Source organism: Pseudorasbora parva, chromosome 15, assembly GCF_024679245.1.
Source record: "Pseudorasbora parva isolate DD20220531a chromosome 15, ASM2467924v1, whole genome shotgun sequence".
Classification (NCBI taxonomy): Eukaryota; Metazoa; Chordata; class Actinopteri; order Cypriniformes; family Gobionidae; genus Pseudorasbora; species Pseudorasbora parva.
This window is the reverse complement of record NC_090186.1, coordinates 41,702,525-41,721,146: the sequence shown is the minus strand read 5'-3', so window position 1 is coordinate 41,721,146 and position 18,622 is coordinate 41,702,525. Positions and strand designations below refer to the sequence as shown.

The following is an 18,622-nucleotide window of genomic DNA, read 5'->3' as shown; positions in this document are numbered from 1 at the left end:
AGACAAAAGTACAAAAATAACAGAACCATCTTAAACTCATGTTGTGTGAAACATTGTATTATATCACGTTCTGATACAGTTTACACTAACTTGAACTACATGAACAGTAGTCTCAATACAAATTGATTATCATATAGCAAAAGCCAATGGGGACCAAAAGAAAATCAGATGGACTGAAAAAAAAAACAGAAAAAGAAAAAGACATTTTTCTAAATATCTACTCATGGCTGGACTATCTGGGTCTAAAGTTGACTGAGAGATTGAAATGATGGCTATTGCTTGCCAGGGAGTGATTTTGAGCATATTACTATGCAGTTGCTATGGTCTTCGGGTGAGTTTTAACACCCTCAGGTCCTTCAGTGTCGTGGAGGGGTGAGGTGTCTTAACCTGAAAGTATAGTTTGTTTTTTTACGGGTACATGAGTGTAAGCACACAGGCGAACGCACTGACTTGTAAAGTATACTTCTTTTGACGCATACACAGGTGTTCGACGTATGGGCAGTTTTGAGAAATATCTTGCCACGAGTTACAACCCAAGTAAATACTGCAAAAAAGTTAAATGCACACGTGCAACCTGCAAACACAAACTTTTCTGATGACGAAATTTGCATTACGCACAGTGTGTGCTGACCCTTGTGTCCACATAAAAAGTTACGTATATTTTGGCCTTTAGGCCACAACATCTAGCTACTGGGGTGCCTCAGGGCTCAGTGCTGGGACCACTTCTCCATCTACACGTCATTACTAGGATCTGTCCTTTAGAAAGTTTTTTCCTATCACTCCTATGCTGATGACACCCAACTGCACCTCTTATTCCAGCCAGATAATTCTACATAGCTGCTGGCGTCTCGGCCTGCCCAAAAAGCAGGGGAAATAAACATGTTGCTGCTTTATATTTCTGTAGCAGCTTTGAAAAGCACAATTAAACAGCCTAACGGCGTGTCCTGACACGAGTGCGACAAGATTTCAGCGGAAAACCAGACCGACCAGAGATCAATCAATCAAAATCACATTTAAAAATCACAGCCAATCAGAAGTGTGTGTGTGTGTGTGGGCTCTCTCTGCAAGACTGCATTAGCAACTAAATAGATATTGAGTACAATATCAAATTCTTAAATCTTACACCATTTTAGCATGGTTAAAAATACATAACGAGTGACTGAAACTATTTTATTATCATAGAATACACTTGTTTGTTCACCTAGAGTTGACAGTTTGAACAGCTATTTCTTTTAATTTATTTTCAAGATCTGAGGTGAATTATCCATTGTTGCTCTCAGTAAGGCTATATCTATAAAGATCACAAAGAAATATATTCAAACTCACTTTAAATTCTTTATACATTAAATTTGTCATTCTTTGTATGCTTTTCCAGCCTCAACCCCACAGAAATTAAAACAGTTTGTAAAATAGAAATCGCCTTGAATCGATGTTGAAGCTGGTTAGTACAAAAAAAACTCTTGATTAACAAGGAAAAAATTCTCATGTGTCATGTTAGGGCACAGTGAAGGATTATAGTGCTGTTTCAGTATTTGCATTGATATTGTTTGGTTGTTAAGTCTGCTGTTAAGTTCTTTTGGTGAATATTTGTCCACATTTTGTTTAGATATAATGTGATTCATTTAGGAATATCGTTGTTGTGTAGCCAGAGAAGCCCATTCTTGCAGATTTGCCTTATACAACTTTAGGAAGATCAAGCCCTTCTTATTTTGGATCATGCTATGCAACTCTTGTTCTGTCCAGACTGGAATATTGTAATGCTCTCTTTGCAGGCCTTTCAGCATTAACTGTCAAATCTCTGCAACTGATCAAAAATGGTCAAGAGTGATCTTTAATGAGCTGGAAAGAGCACACGTCACCTCTCTTCATAAACTTGCGCTGGTTGCCAGTGGCCACTCGCATCAAATTCAAAGCACTGATATTTGCCAAAATAACAACCACTGGCTCTGCACCTCTGTACCTAAACTCACTACTTCAGACTTGTGCCCTCTAGCTTGCATTCTGCAAGTGAACGGGACCTTGTGGTGCCATCCCAAAGAGGCACAAAATCACTTTACCTTGACTCTAACCTTTACCATGACTGTTCCCTGCTGGGGGAATGACCTGCTTATGCTCTGGGGCTCAGGGTGGTTTTAGCATGTTGCTATGCAGTTGGTAGTGTTAAAGAGCATTGGAGCCCACTCGTGTATTATATATATATATATATATATATATATATATATATATATATATATATATATATATATATATATATATATATATATATATATGAACCTTCTAATGCATTAGTTTTTCAACTTTAAATATCATTTTTATTTTTTGAAAAAGAAGCAAGACCTATGTTCGGGGGAAACCATTATGGCATATGTTTTGGGTAGTTTACTATGACAACTACCTAAACCTCATAATGGTTTATTGTACCATCTTATTTTTCCTTTATAAAAGAGAAAAAGTTGAGTTTGATGTAAACCCTTTACAGCCTTAGAGAACACAGATTTTCCAGTCAGATCCGTCAGTAAAAGACGAGAGGAACGCCGACTGGCTGTATGTATCAGGAAAATTCCAGATCGGAGATATCGCCACTAATCCCAACCATATGTGGAATATTCGGGAAAACTACAGGGCAGAATGACTGTTCAACAGAACAGAGCAGCTATTAAGAGACTTGTGCTGACAAATGAGAGCTTCCGCAAACAGTCAGTGATCTTGTTTTCCCATGGTGCTCTATTGGTGGCTGCAGTGCAGTGATTTTACCATGTGGTTGTTAAAGTCGCCATGAAATCTAAATTTAAGGTTTTTGACTTATAGTATGAATATGTAAGATTTAAGCATTCAAAGCATACAGTCTCTAACTTCCACCAGTATACAGCATTTCAGAATGTTTGTAAACAATCGGCACCAAGATACTTCCAGGTGGCAGAACGCGAGCGGCTTCTATTGACAAACTGAAGAGATCAGCCGGCTACTGTAAACAGATACACAGTTAAGAACATTTTTGTTGATTAAAGTTGAAACTATGATGAAAACGTGTTGTGTTTGGGGTTGCGCCGTCAGATATACAGCAAAAGGTGTAGGATTATATCGATTTCCTTTAGAAAAAAGTTAATATATCCAGCAAAACCTGTGGGTGAGGAGGCTAAAGCGAGTGGATGTCGTCAAAAGTGGCGCTACAGAGAAGTATTTTCAAAACGGTCCATCTACAAAATCATAGCAGAGCATAATTATCTTCAGCTGGGGAAATTCGAGACTAACATTAGTAAACTTTAGATCCCTTTTAAAGATCGAACTCATTGCCAGTCACTGCCTAAAGTAAAAGTAGGAATAGACCAAACTTCTAGTGTCATGTAGGCTACTGATCGAATGTCAATGGAAGAAATAGGAAACGCAAAACATAGTTGTAGGCTGATGGATGATTGATGCGTGTACCACACTGACTTCTTCATCACCGCGAGTTTAGTGAGTGAATGCCTAACGTTAGCGGAGTAGCGCTAGTCTACAGCATGCTTTCATTTTGACCGTCAGAAGCTCACGTCTGTGCCATCTCGTCTGTGCCATCTGACCCCGACCGAGCAACAGAAAACGATCATAGCCTTTTTAGTTAGATAACAGGGAAGTAGACCATCTACGATAGCCTAACATATTGTAAGTCAAACAGCAACAGTCACTAAAATAACTACTCAATGGTAGGCTGAGGCTCATTTAAAAATTATGGAAGTAGATTAGCTCTACATCTACTGGAGCAAGCTTAGGCATTTCATGTATTGCTATCTCCTGAATTAGTTAATCAGTCCCTCAATAATCATGTTCACTATGTCTGAAACCCAAGAAATGTACTAGCTTTGCCATAGGAACGCTTCGGCTTTTGCCACCCGGACGAACGTTTATTACTGTTGTGACGTCATGGTGAATTGTCGTATGGATCAAGGATTTTGATGACATCACGGCACTTTAGCTTCACGTCAGATTTTCTGTCCAATCAAATGCTCTCGAGAATCTGAAGCCCCGCTTTATAAACAGATGCTGAAGCTGCAACTAAATTCAGTCACTTGTTCACACACTTACACTTTTTACATCGTGAATGGCACAGTGCACTATATAGGGGATAGGGGAGGATTGTAAATATGCTTTCCATTGGGGCGAATGAAGTGTTAGTCACGCGAACCACACCAGACCTGTTTGAATTCTGCACAGGACGCTGTATTTTTAGAGATAATGGAGGATACTAGGAGCAGAAACGGTTAGAAGTTAGAGGAAACTGTGGCTTATTTGGCTCTGGTTGAGCTGTGAAACTAAACACTATTGGAAATTTAAAAATGGGGAGGGGCTGATCAATGTGTCCTGCCCTATCTTCATGTTTCAGTGGAAATGACGTCAACACTTTGAATAATGCTGTGTATTTCAGCACGGCTTTAAGGTCTTCTGGGTAGTTGTATACTGTTTAAGTCAAAGCAATCAAGTCTTAAGTCTCTGTGATATTTTGGTCTCTTGTTAAGGCTTGGATATCTCCTTCAATTATTTAACTCTCACTCATGTCCTGACCTTGAGTGAACAAGTCTGTTAAAGTCCTTTTTATTGGCTTTTTCCTCATCTGTTAATTACTTTATTTGGCTTCACTACTCAAACACCTGTACAGTCACAATATAATCAGGATGTAGCCTGTCACCTCAAAAACACCCCTCATGAGAACGTTTTGAAGAGTTTGAAGCCAGCTGGACTTCCCAGCTGTCAGTTCCAAAATCAGCCTCTATGCTCCACAGCCAAGGTCCAAAAACACACACACATTGTGCTCATGCAAGACATGTGACAGATAGGATTTCTCCTGACTAAAGAACTTGCATTAATTTCTGCTGCCTTAAAAAAAAAGCCTCATTCTTTATAATCAATGTGCATGCATATGCATTTATGCCTAATATGGCATGATGATTACTTTATACTCCACGCTATACTATACCCAGAGTATATACAGCAATCCTTAAGTTAAATTTACTACTTTTTAATACCTTTTTTACTACCTTCAGAATATTTTTTAAAACCATCACGACACTGAATTGCAAGTGTTAATCAGCGACCTTTCTATTATTTACACAGATTTTGACATATATAACATACAAAAAAGAATAGATTTAGAATCGACACCAGGAGGAAATCTGTTACAAGTTATCATTCAGACACAGTAAAATACAACATTCACAAAGGTTGGTTAAGGAGAAGCATTACTGCATACACATCTGATTTCAATTAATAATTGGTAATTCAGCAATTAAATTATTTAGTGTTCTTTTTTCCAACAACAAAACCTGAGCCAAATATTACATTTCTATAACTGTGATAAGTTGTTGAATTTAACAAAATATTAAAAACTAGTGCTGTCAATCGATTAAAATCTTTAACTAGATTAATCACACATTTTTTCTGTGATTAATCGCAATAAAAAAAAAATGTTTTTGTACGTTTTTAATATATTTTTAATATAATAATTTCACAGTTAATCAAATTAATGTATAAACAACATAAAGACAGTATATTTTAAATACTTGTTTAAATGGCATCTTTTTATGAATGAAGGCCAGTAGCTATTACTATTACTATTACTATCTATTACTGATATTAATACAGCTACTGATTTATTTGTATTTTTTACATTTATTATTAGGCTTCAAAAATATAAGAGTTTTTAATTTAAGTAAACTTAAAACAATGCTAACATAAACCCATAAATAATAAATGTCATGTTTACTCCTGCCCTTACTGTCTTAACAGTGAGGAAATATACAGAAATGTAATAAAGTTATCAAAGTTATATGCAGTCTGCACTGCATAAACTATAAATTAAATAGTTAATCGTTATTAAAGCTACAAAAGTTATTTAGTCGAGAGCAGCGAGTCATTTTCTCTGTTCCCTGACAGGAAGCTTTATTGGCTGCTGTCCCTTTAAGAGCAGACAGACACGCGGATCTCACTGTTTATATACCGTCTATGGATCGCGCCTCATTCTCTCACAACTCTTTTTGTTCATTTTAGACTTTATATAAATCATTTAAGATTGCTCTTATGAGGACAGTCGTTGAAGATATGCCTTGAAGCAAGTCTAAAATAAAACGTGAGCCAGCCACTTCTGTTGAGCACGCAGTGTTCGGAGATGATGCCGAACGATCACTGAATATGACGTCAGCATCAAACATACGTCGAGCCGGAGACGAAAGATCTTTGATTATGTGCGAACGCAGATAGAATTTCAATCAGAATAGGACACCTGATAGTCTAAAAAAAATAATACCTCTGAGACCACATTTAACACTTTTAATGGCCTTAAATCTGACAATTTGGATTTATCACTTTTTAATACTTTTTAAAACCCCGCGGACACCCTGATACTAGACATTTTTCTGTTGTTGTTTTAATTTCAGGCTTCTGGATGGGGTTAATCTGATAGGAAAGTGAAGAAGTAACAGGAGTCCATGGGGAGAAAGGAGCAGGTCGATGGATTCAGATGCACAACACAAGCGCATGTCAGAGCATGTGTAGAGCCCACCAGGCCACGTCTCCTACTCTTTTGAGGCAGTTTGGTAAGAAAACGCCTGCCAAGAACATTAAAGTATGGTAACATAACAGACAGGATAGACCACAGGAGTGGTTTATGTGTGCTAGTGAGACCCGGAAAATGTGATGTGGCTTCCGCTATACTGCTCTCCTCCACTGAATAGCTCAGTAACTTACATAATAATATACAGCTGGTTTATGGCACAGTGAACATTATTAAACAGTTAGCGCATGTGCATTTGATGCGCATGAGTTATGCATTGATGTGAGGTTTATGCCATTGCATAATAATGTTGGAGTTATTTTACCTGTCTACACACTTCCATATGCTTCCTTTTACTTACAGATTCAAATATGTTTGGAGTAATGGATATGTGCTGAAAGACCGTCGGCCATAAATGTCATTTTCAATGTATCTTGAGTTCTCGCATCCATAATAAACCACAGATCAAACAATTCTCCAGGTGAGATAGACGAGCTGACTTTACAGGTGTGATTCATGTTTGTCTATGATCTTCTCCAGGTTTCATATACAGTTCAGGTGATATTTACAGCATGTGGACCATATGGACGCATTACTACAAAGACACTGCTGTACATTTTACACATACCAGTGGTTTTAGACAGGCTTAACAATAAGGGTCATGCCCTATTCAGATTTTAATTGAGAATTCTTTTTAAATTCCAGTTTACATGCTGAATTTTAAATAAGCTGGTAAACATGATGCAGAATTTTTTTTCGTTCAAATTTGAATTTGATTTTCTAGTTAAACATTTTTATATTGAAGGTTTATAGGCCGTATGAGAGAAACGGACTGACATAATCTCTTGTTTCAGTCTTGTGATGTTGCTGGTGAAGTATCACTGCTGTGGTGTGTGAGGCAGGTAATAGCTGGAACCTGTTTGTGTTCTGTCGCGCACCTGCTGTTTGTTTGCTGCAGCTGCTTTGTGTTGCTTGTGTTTTTTGTTGGTTTTATGTGGAAATACAAACTAATTGCACTGTGGGTCATCCTACTATAAGGTGGAACTCAGATACTTTCTGCTTTTTGGTCACAGTTAAAAAGCCTATGATTGTTGAAGTCAACATTAAATCAAATCGGACTCCATTTACTTTCCTCATAGATGGTCCTTGTTTAATCACCAGTGCACATTTATTCAACAGAAACATTTATACATTTTTTTAATGAGAACCTCTAAAATGCTTTTTTTTAAACATTATTTGGGGCTGTGTAGTGAGACCAGAAAGAAATCTTAAAAAAATAAATAAATAAATAAATAAAGAAGTCTTGATCTTTTCACTTTCACTTTGAAATATACCATGTTATACATTGTGAAAAACATTGCAAAATCCATGTCATTTATTATTTTGATGAAACACCATAGTATGCACAGATACAATTTTGTAAAATAACTTTTTTTAAGGAAGTTCGGAGGATAAATATTGAAGTTGTGGTGAATAATAGAGTGAGAAGCCTTCATCACAGCACATTCATCATTACATTGATTTCATCGATTCATCTTTTAGCCTCTCATCAGCAGGTCAGATTTGAAGAATGGACGTGGTGCCAAACGGATAAAGAGAAAATGCGATGACGGGTGGAGTAGAAAGATGAATGTTTTTGTGGGAGAGTTTACAGTTTTGATTTGGGATCCAGTTCTCTCTTCTTTATTTTCTTTTCATTATGGTAAGTGATATCTTTCAGTTTCTCAGATGGTTTCCTCTTGACTAGAACACCTTTAGCGTTCACAAAGAATTAAGGTTGCACATTAAGTTTTCATGCCCTTTCTGAACAACTAAGATGGTTGCTTCTTTTACCAAAAAAAAAATGTTTATTTGGCAATCATATTTAATTATTTATTTAAGAAAACATATATATATATATATATATATATTTTTAACATGTTATTTTGCAGAAATGTCATACTTTACATTTACTAATTTAGCGATCATAGCTGTAATTCAACATAATAGTAAAATTTTTCCCAAATCATAAGTTCAATACATTTAATTGGCTACTGTGCCAGTCGAACGATAAACTATATTGCCAAAAGTATTTGGACACCCCTCCAAATCATTGAATTCAGGTTTTCCAATCACTTCCATGTCCACAGGTGTATAAATCAAGCACTAGGCCTGCAGACACTTCTACACACATTAGTGAAAGAATGTGTCGCTCTCAGGAGCTCAGTGAACTCAAGCGTGGTACCGTGATAGGTTTCCACCTTCGCAATAAGTTCATTACTGAAATTTCCTCACTACTAAATATTCCATGTTCAACTTTTAGTGGTATTATAAAGTGGAAGCAATTGGGAACAGCAGTAACTCAGCTGCAGACCTCCAAACTTCTGTGGCCTTCAGATTAGCTCAAGAACTGTGTTAAGAGAGCTATATGGAATGGGTTTCCATGGCCGAGCAGTTCATCCAAGCCTTACATCACCAAGTGCAAGGCAAAGTGTGGGATGGAGTGGAGTAAAGCAGCCGCCACTGGACTCTAGAGCAGTGAGACCTGTTCTCTGGAGTGACTAATCACGCTTCTCTGTCTGACAATCCCATGGACGAGTCTGGGTTTGGCATTTTCCAGGAGAATGGTACTTGCGTGACTGCACTATGCCAAGTGTAAAGTTTGGTGAAGGTGGGATTATGGTGTTGGGTTATTTTTCAGGGGTTGGGCTTGGCCCCTCAGATCCAGTGAAAAAAAAAAAACTTAAAGCTTCAGCATACCAAGATATTTTGGACAATTTCATGCTCCCAACTTTGTGGGAACAGTTTGGGAATGGCCCCTTCCTTTTTCAACATAACTGCGCTCCAGTGCACAAAGCGTTGGTCCATAAAGACATGGATAAGCGAGTTTGGTGTGGAGGAACTTGACTGGCCTGCACAGAGTCCTGACCTCAACCCGATAGAACAGCTTAGGGATGAATTAGAGCGGAGACTATTATATATATATATATATTTCCACAAGGTTTAGGAGTGTGTTTATGGGAATTTTTGACCATTCTTCTAGAAGCTCATTTGTGAGGTCAGAAACTGATGTTGGACGAGAAGGCCTGGCTCTCAGACAAAGCTGTTCTATCAGGTTGAGGTCAGGACTCTGTGCAGGCCAGTCAAGTTATTTTATATATATATATATATATATATAGTGTTGCAGTCAGGCACACATCTGAGCCTTCAGAGGCAATTAAATGGATTAATTATGATTTGACTTTTTTAGCTTTAGTTAATGTGTAATGCTGCTGTTTGAGCATAAACAACATCTGCTAAGTTACAATGCTCAAAGTTCAAAGCAGAAATCACTTTTTAAAGACTACAACAAACAGCTGGTAGAGACTACAAAAAGCTTTTAAAATGTACATAAACCCCACCCCCAGGAACACGTAACAAAGGGGGGTGAGGCCATGTTGAGAAGAGGAAGAGTTGTGGCAGTCGAGCACACTTGTGAGTCGCTCAAGTCGTCATCCGTCTTTTCACATTAATTGCTATACAGTACGAACACAAATGTAACAGCATGTCATAAAGCAAGATGACAACATAAGTTATAACCATAAGTAATCTAAACTAAACTCGTGTAGCATTTATTATTAGGCTCGGAAAGAATCTTACAACAGTTACCACACAAGCAATTTATAGATTATCATGACAGAATATGCTAATCAATGACTTGCGGATAGTTAACTCAACATCAAAAACGTCCTGTCTCTTTCTACGTTTTCACTTATTCAAGTCTCTCCATCATGGTCCGACTCCAGTTTGATCATAAGCTGAACAGTTTCTGACAGTTTCAGTGTGTGTCTGTGTGAGGTAATCAGAGCTGCTAACACAAACTATTGAAGCTCCGCCCTATTCAGATTATTTGCATTTAAAGGGACACAAACGGCATGTTTTTGCTCACCCTCAAAAAGTGACAATTTTAACATGCTATAAAAAATTATGAGGGGTATTTAGAGCTAAATCTTCACACACACACTCTGGGTACATCAGAGACTTATTTTACATCTTGTAAAAAGGGGCATTATAGGACCCCCTTAAGATATTTAAATATTTTTTGGTTTTGTTCAATTAAGAGATGCAAATATAGGTCAGTAGCTATTGTTCTAAGTGAGATTAACCGAGTCTCAAAAAGTAAAAATAAAAATTTGATTGAATTTCCACATTAGAATGATGTAGGTGTTGCTAGGATTAGCTATAGAGCTAAGTTTTTCACACTCTGCATATCCATGACCATGACTCTGGAAGCAGTAAAGTTACAAAATCAGCAGAATCCCTGAAGTGTGACGAGGGGCCAAGACATTTAGTCTCCATTTAATCCATCATCTTCTCGGCTCTTTACACACAGCAGACGTCGTGGCTCCAGGGGCCATCGAAACACGACTCCTGTGGTGTAATGCAGGGCAGAGTTTGTGGCCTCTGTTTCTGAGGCCATGACCTCTCCGAGGGAGAGCCATTGCATGGGAATGATGGTCTGAGAAAAGCATTCGGTAGGCAAGCAAACTGCAGATGTTCAGGACCCCTTATTTACACGTCCTTCCTGGTGGCCAGCAGGCGTCCTTTCTTTTTTGTTCTATGAAAATCTTTTTGGAGATACATCCAAATGTCGCTCACGAGAAATGCAGATTTATGTAGACAGGGATTTCATAGCATGACGTTTTTTCCATATTGCTTTTGTTAAGAGATTTAAATACTGGTCGGTTTTGTCTATTAAGATAATTAAATACTGGTCAATTTATTTTGGAGATACAAGTTGTTAATCAGACATGCAGATTTATGCAGATATGTTTCAATAAATTTTGCTTCTTATTTTGGAAAATAATCACTGTTTAAAGAGTCTGTCGGACTTAGAAATAGAACATAACCAACCTCAGAGATTTAAAGTCGCAAATGTGTTAGAAAGTCAGAATTGCTAAATATATATATTTTTTTAAAGGGGTGGGGGGGGGGGGGGGTGAAATGCTGTTTCATGTATAATCAATCAATCAATCAACTTTATTTATATAGCGCTTTTACAATCACGATTGTGTCAAAGCAGCTTCACAGTGTCAAACAGGATAATATTGCAACAAAATTAGATTTGGCTGTACAGTCGTACTGGAGAAAACAGTGATGTTATCAGCTTATTTTAATTTATCATATAGCGACAATGTTGGCAGATCAGTATTATAGTTTATAGAATTAAATAAAACCTAATTCATAAATTGTATTTGTATATTTAGTTCAATAACTTTAATCTTGAAACTTTAATACTGAGCTTTTTACACTGTTAAAGACTTGGACTCCCATCCTAAACATAGACAAAGTTTCAAAAACTAATGTTGGACGTTTGGTGGAGTATTTCTGTGTCAAAAATACTCCTTCCGGTTTCTCACAAGTTTCGGAGAGTTTTTTTCGAGTATGGCTCGGCTTGACGTTAACAGACCGGAAGGTCCTTGTATGGGCCGTACGGGCTCTTCTCCCGGTAGGGTGCGCGCGCCCGTGACTAGAGCGAGAGAGGAAATGCACGCCCATAAACACTCTCTCAGCTGCAGATCCAGTCGACGTTATAGTCCGCGCCGCGCTCCACTTTATTCCTTCATACGCTTAAATGACGGGAATCTTCACAATATCGCTTCAGTCGCGTCGCAAAGTGGATCTCCACCGTTTACTGCTGTCAGGACTTCAACAAATCATACCAAAGAAGTGTGTTTTTAATTGATAAATGCATTTTGCCACATTGTTTATCAACCATTACCAGCCATAGCTTTATTGTGTATTACTTGGCAGAATTTGTTCTGAAACTTTTTTTTATATACACCGACACATTTTATCAACTTTTTGTGGACATAATTCTGTAAACATGAATAGTCTTGTGTTATCAAGGTTGCAAACATCGGCAAAACCAGCGGCTATATTTTTCCCTTCAAGCGCTCATAGTACTGTAGCAGTTTGGGGATCTTGGAAACACAATAAAAGTCCATGCACCTCCACATCCGGAAATCCTACATTAACCTGCTGATCAGATTAGAGCTTGCCATCTTAGTGTACAATATGCACCAGATGGTCCTTGAACAGTTGACTGCAGATTTCACTTTTGCTTGGGATAGTGAAACGACAGAAATGTGACGTATCTCATGTAGATATAGTACAGTCCAGAGGTTTGAGCTCAGAGCCTGTGTGCGAAGGATCAATGACCAGGTGTTTTTGTTGAAGTTTGTTGGCAGAATCACAGGTTCTCATGAACTTGATGTCTTAATAAAGTCACTTTGGATAAAAAAGCTTCGACTAAATGACACGTAATGTAATCAGGCAGCTGTTGAGTCTGCAGGGAACCAATTTCAACATGCCATCTGTGACAGTTTTAAGAAAACCCTGATAATTATTGTAGGCTGAAGTATTTTTTCCAACATCTGAGTTACATTTTCCCTTTGTTTACGTTCTTTTATCACTAATCTTTGTCAGCCAGCCAGATGCTTTGTCCGTCCCCTGCAGACTTTCGCTTTTGACCACATGCAACTTTTGACGATCAATTTCCTCCACTTTGTTTAAAAGTAAGAATTTGTTTGCTCATGAAAAAGTTGCCATTTTAAATTTATAGTGACCAGAGAAACGCACATTTACACACATTTCTAAGACCATGTGTTTCAACACGCAGATAGTTATTGTCACAAGATGAGACATGTGGCTGAAGTTACAATCGAGAAGGGTGAAATTCACTAAAACTAGAATTAATTTTCATGATGCCTCACATTGTTCTTTTGTGTGTGTGTGTGTGTGTGTGTGTGTGTGTGTGTGTGTGTGTGTGTGTGTGTGTGTGTGTGTGAGCCTGTTTATGTGGTTTATGAGGACACAAATTTGTATAACTACATGGGTATTACACTGGTATTACACTATAAATGTGGTTTATGAGGACATATCAAATGTCCCCATAATTCAAATGGCCTTAAAAACATACTAAATGATGTTTTTTTGAGAAAGTAAAAATGCAGAATGTTTCCTGTGATGGGTAGGTTTAGGGGTAGGGGCAGTGTAAGGGGATAGAAAATACGGTTTGTACGGTATAAAATCCATTACGCCTATGGAGAGTCCCTGTAAACCACATAGACCAACATGTGTGTGTGTGTGTGTGTGTGTGTGTGTGTGTGTGTGTGTGTGTGTGTGTGTGTGTGTGTGTGTGTGTGTGTGTGTGTGTGTGTGTGTGTTCTAAACACTCAGAGCAGCAGTAGAGAATATAATTATAAAGATGAATTTGTTCATATGCTCTTAATGTCTGAATATGCTCAAAATAACAAGTCTATCCATCTGAATATGTGCGTGATATTTCCTGTGTGGAGATAAGACACATTTTGTACTGGCAGACGTTCTCTGGAAATTTAATAATTACAAAAAACATCTCTTTTCCAAGGAAACCTCTAATCCATTAGCAGAAGAAAGGCCTTGCTGAGCTTCTGTAATTGTGATGCTTTCAAATCCCAGATGAGCCCAGAAATTAATCATCTTCCTCCCTTTAAATAGACTTTTATGAAAAATAAATTTAGTGTATTATTTTTTTATTTTAAGTGAGGATATTAGTGATTTATAGTGTGATATTTTTCTCCATTCCTAACTCATTAGATGGAATTATGTGGATTGGAAAGATGTGGTTGAGATGCTTTATACAATAACACAGAAAAGGTCTATTTCATTAATAACATTTGGAATCTTTACTTTATAGGTTTGGATCCAATGCAACTGCAATTCCTTCAGTAGCTAGTTGTAGTTTTTTGCCAGGGTTTAGGCCGGACCAAATTAGGAGATATACTTTAGCTGTGTAAAAAAATGTTTTCTATTATTCATTCTTTCTCTATATGGGGATTATTATATATGGGGATGCCTGGGTTACACCCCCACTCTTTTTCTGAAAGACATCCTGGGATTTTTAAGGACCACAGAGTCAGGACCTCGGTTTAACGTCTCATCTGAAGGACAGTGCTTGTTACAGTATAGTGTCCTCATCACTATAATGGGGTGTTAGGGCCCACACAGACCACAGGGTAATCGCCCCCTGCTGGCCTCACTAACACCTCTACCAGCAGAAACCTCTGGTCTCTGACCAGGTATTGACCAGTCTCAACCATTCTTAGCTTCACTGGGAAACCAGTCTTGAGATGTCCTATGTTTTATTAGACAGATGAGCAACTGTTTGTAGACATTCATTGACATAAAACTAATCATTGTTATACAGCTCAACACTATAGTTTAAATCTTGTTTTCTTGATTTACCATGAGTACCATGTTTTACCATGCCTAACATCGATCTAGCTCACTGCAGTGGGAACAAGCGTCTCATAGTAGCCGATGTGCGATCACAGAGTAGCATTACAACATAACGCTCAACACACTCAAGTAACGTATCTAATATAATAAGACAGCGCTGTTTCCCCACATACGTATGAGCAGAAAAAGCGGAAGCACTCGTCTGCGCCAGAATAAAAGCCCTGCGAAATCCAGCCGTCATCAAGATACGCCTTTGTTTAGAATAAGTGACCTCTAGCAGCAAAAAATACATTATGTGGTTTTTAACTAGCATTGAACATGGTTTGTTCATAAGAAAGGTCATGACAGCCAGTTTATTTGTTTTCTCTATCACTGTCTTACAGTGTTGGGGGTATCGCATTACAAGTAACTTGAGTTACGTATTAAGATTGCTTTTTCAAGTAACTATTAAAGTAATGCATTACTTGTCATTACTTTACAACAAAATATCCGAGTTACTTTTTTACATTTATTTGACAGACAGCTCTCCTATCCCCATGTTGAGAGAAATCAAGAGTAAGTGCAGAGGCGTTGTGTGTGAACATGATTAGTTCTAAACTAAATTTGAGCATTTATTCCTCTCGCTTGCATAAAGATTCAGTACCCTTCAAAATGAATCAAATCAGTCAAATGCTGTCAAATACTACGCAAACCTCCAATAATTAAATGTTAAATAAAACAAATATTTTTAAGCATTTAATTTACCTTAATTGACCAATTTGCTGCAGAACTTTGATCATTCAGTTAAACCATGAGCAAAAATTACTGGAAGTTTTTTATTGGTAAATCTTTTTTTCTCCTGTGCCCTATTCTTCCATTTTTGGGAATGGCAGCGCAGCCTACTGTTAATGTGTGAATTGCTTTTTTTTTTACCTCAGTCTGAGGCTTATGAAGAGGTCTTTTTATTTGCGCAAAAATATAACTTTTTTGGTACAAAAAAACAAATAACAAAAAAACAAGCCCAGCCCAGGTGAGAAAAAGTATCGCAAAAGTAACGTAACGCATTACTTTTTTTAAAAGTAACTAAGTAACTCAATTGGTTATTTTTAAAGGGAGTAATGCAATATTGTAATGCATTACTTTTCAACGTAACTTTCCCCAACACTGCTCTCTATAACTTTTGTTCCCTTTAAGAAAGAATTGGTACTTGCGAAGATCTGCTCTCATTAAAGTTACAAATGATTTGCTCTTATCATCCGACCGTGGTTGTATCGCTATAATCGTATTAGTTTTACTTGATCTTAGCTCTGCATTTAATACTATTGACCACAACTTTTTTTGAATAGACTCAAAACATTAGTAGACTTGCATAGGCATGGTTCAAATCGTACTTATCTGACCAGTATCAATTTGTAGCAGTAAACGAAGAGGTGGCATATCTATCACAAGTTCAGTCTGGAGTATCACAAGGCTCGGTGCCAAGACCGCTGCCTTTCACACTGTACATGCTTGGGAGATATCATTAAGGAGGAAGCTTGTCATGAAACTAACTAATTTAATAATCGATGATCTTTACAACAGAAAAGAACAATTTCCCCTTATCACAGTAAAGCTGCTTTGAAACAGTCTGTATCGTATAATGCATAGTGCTATACAAGTAAAGGTGACTTGACACTAATGATTTTACTAAAAGACCACTGATGAAGTAGCCTATTACACTTATCATGTAAATACATTCTCACGTGCCCTCAAGGGATAGTATGCATATTTTGATGAATAGAAAGTATTAAACTTTGGTGTATAACTCAAATGACTCTGCTTTTTGAAGAGTTGAGCTGTTACTTTAAAAGATCGGATGAATGGTGAGTTCTGCACATGCAAGCATCACTCACATTTCAGAAAATGATAAATCACGTTGTTTAATGTTAAATCCCAACGGATGAACTGCATCCATTATAGTTAGGAATAATTTGCCGTACTGACAGATGCTCTCCAGGACCGCAGTTTAGATTAATACTCCAAAATCACACCGTCCTTGCCAAACTAGAGCAAGATGTGTTGAACACATGCAATATAATCACTGAAATAAACATACTTCATTACATTGTGATGCATTCTCTACATCTCTTCTGACCAGTGAATAAAACTGTATAATATAAGAAATTAAGACATTTGATGTGAGATTTAACCCAATTGTTGTTACATTTGCCCACAAGTATCATAACAGCCAAATAGCAGCCTAATCTCACTTAGTTTACACATCTGTCTCGGGTGATCCGATCACATGTCAGTCAAGACAGATGGCTGTTTACACCTGCCACTAACATGTCTCAGATGTTTAGATATTTGTAGATTGAGTGGTTGCTTTCATTTAAAATGGCAAAGTTTGATTGCACGTGAGGCGAGTTCGACGGCCTTCAGTGTTGATGCATCAGCGTTTACACTACACATGCAATGGGACCGAAACCCCTATGGTACAGTGTTGCCTCCAGGCCACATAGGCGATTTTAGTTTATTTTTAATAAAATGAAACACCAATTTATTAGTCAAAGCTATCTCAGGGGAGAAGAAATCGCATACTAATCAATGGAAAATGCAAAAATAGGCCACAGGACCCAGAGGGGTCAATTTTGTGCACAGGTCACATGGCTTCACTCATTTACATCCAATCAATCACCATTTTGAAGAACTTTAAAGTATATATCAAATGTTTTAGATTAAATAACAAAACATGTGTTGCAACATTGTACCATAACGGAATCGCATAAGGCCATACCAGACAAAACTGTAAGAACTGTAAGAGATGGCAACTCTGAGAAAACAAAGGAAATTCATATCTGAACTCTCTCTTGTAAAAATTATTATCCGCATATCTAAGACGAAATCCCACTGAGTTGATCACCCAAGGATCACACTCTCCATATGTTGAAATGCAAAATCTATATGGGTTTATGTGATCAAGTACTATACAGCATTATAGATGTTTGGAATCATTTGAAACGTCTCAGTGCGACTGGTACAAAGGTCTCATTCCCAAAGAAGTAAAGCAAAAGGTAACAAAGGTTAGGAGTTTAGCGATATTTAGCTTATTGTCTGTGGGTGTCTCTGCCAACTGGTCTTTACCTCCTGTCCTCAATAAGGTGTAAAGTACAGGTCCGGAGACCTGATTAATGCAAATTCCCATTGTGAACTCTTGTGAAAGGTTTGTCTTGGTCTGAGTATTTAAGGAGATGTTGGAGGAGGTTCAGGGTGCGATTCTGTGACCAGATCAGCCTGTAATGCTACGCATTATATGCATCCTACTTTCTTGAGGTCTGGTACGCATTTCTTACGCTTTACTTCAGAACATTTGATGTTATGTATGGATTATCTTTGAACTGATTATGTAATTGGCATGATGCATTAACCTCACTAATAATAAATTGTTAGACCAATCTAACTAAACCTCAATCTAACTCACCCTCCTCAACTCCTGGGCCCAGTTTTTCCAAAGTAAAACAGTGGGATTTAAGATCACTGACTGGATCAAATCTTGGAAATGGGTTTTTCAAAAGCAAAAGTGGGATTCCAAACTAAGATCAGAGGATATAATCCAATCTTACATTTGATCTGGATCAAACCTGCCCTTTGGTTTTTTTAAAACTTTGAACTCGGTTTGAGATCTATTTGATCCAAAAAACAGGATTATCCTGATCCCATCACAAGGGTGGAATCAGTTGTGATTTTTGAACCCTGGTAAACAGGATTTAGTAATTCTGAAATTTTATATTTCATTTAAAAAACGGACATAGTATGATGGATCAGGTGATCCTGGATAGCAAAACATGGGATTTCTAAATCCAGATCAATTTGATCCAGATAAAAAAAAAATTAAACGGG

General features: G+C 37.5%; 1 long non-coding RNA gene across 2 annotated transcripts in view; it reads right to left on the bottom strand.

The window, feature by feature from the left end:
- LOC137041653 (uncharacterized) overlaps nt 1-18,622 on the bottom strand; it is a 145,389-nt gene that overhangs the window by 43,160 nt on the left and 83,607 nt on the right. The window lies entirely within an intron of this gene.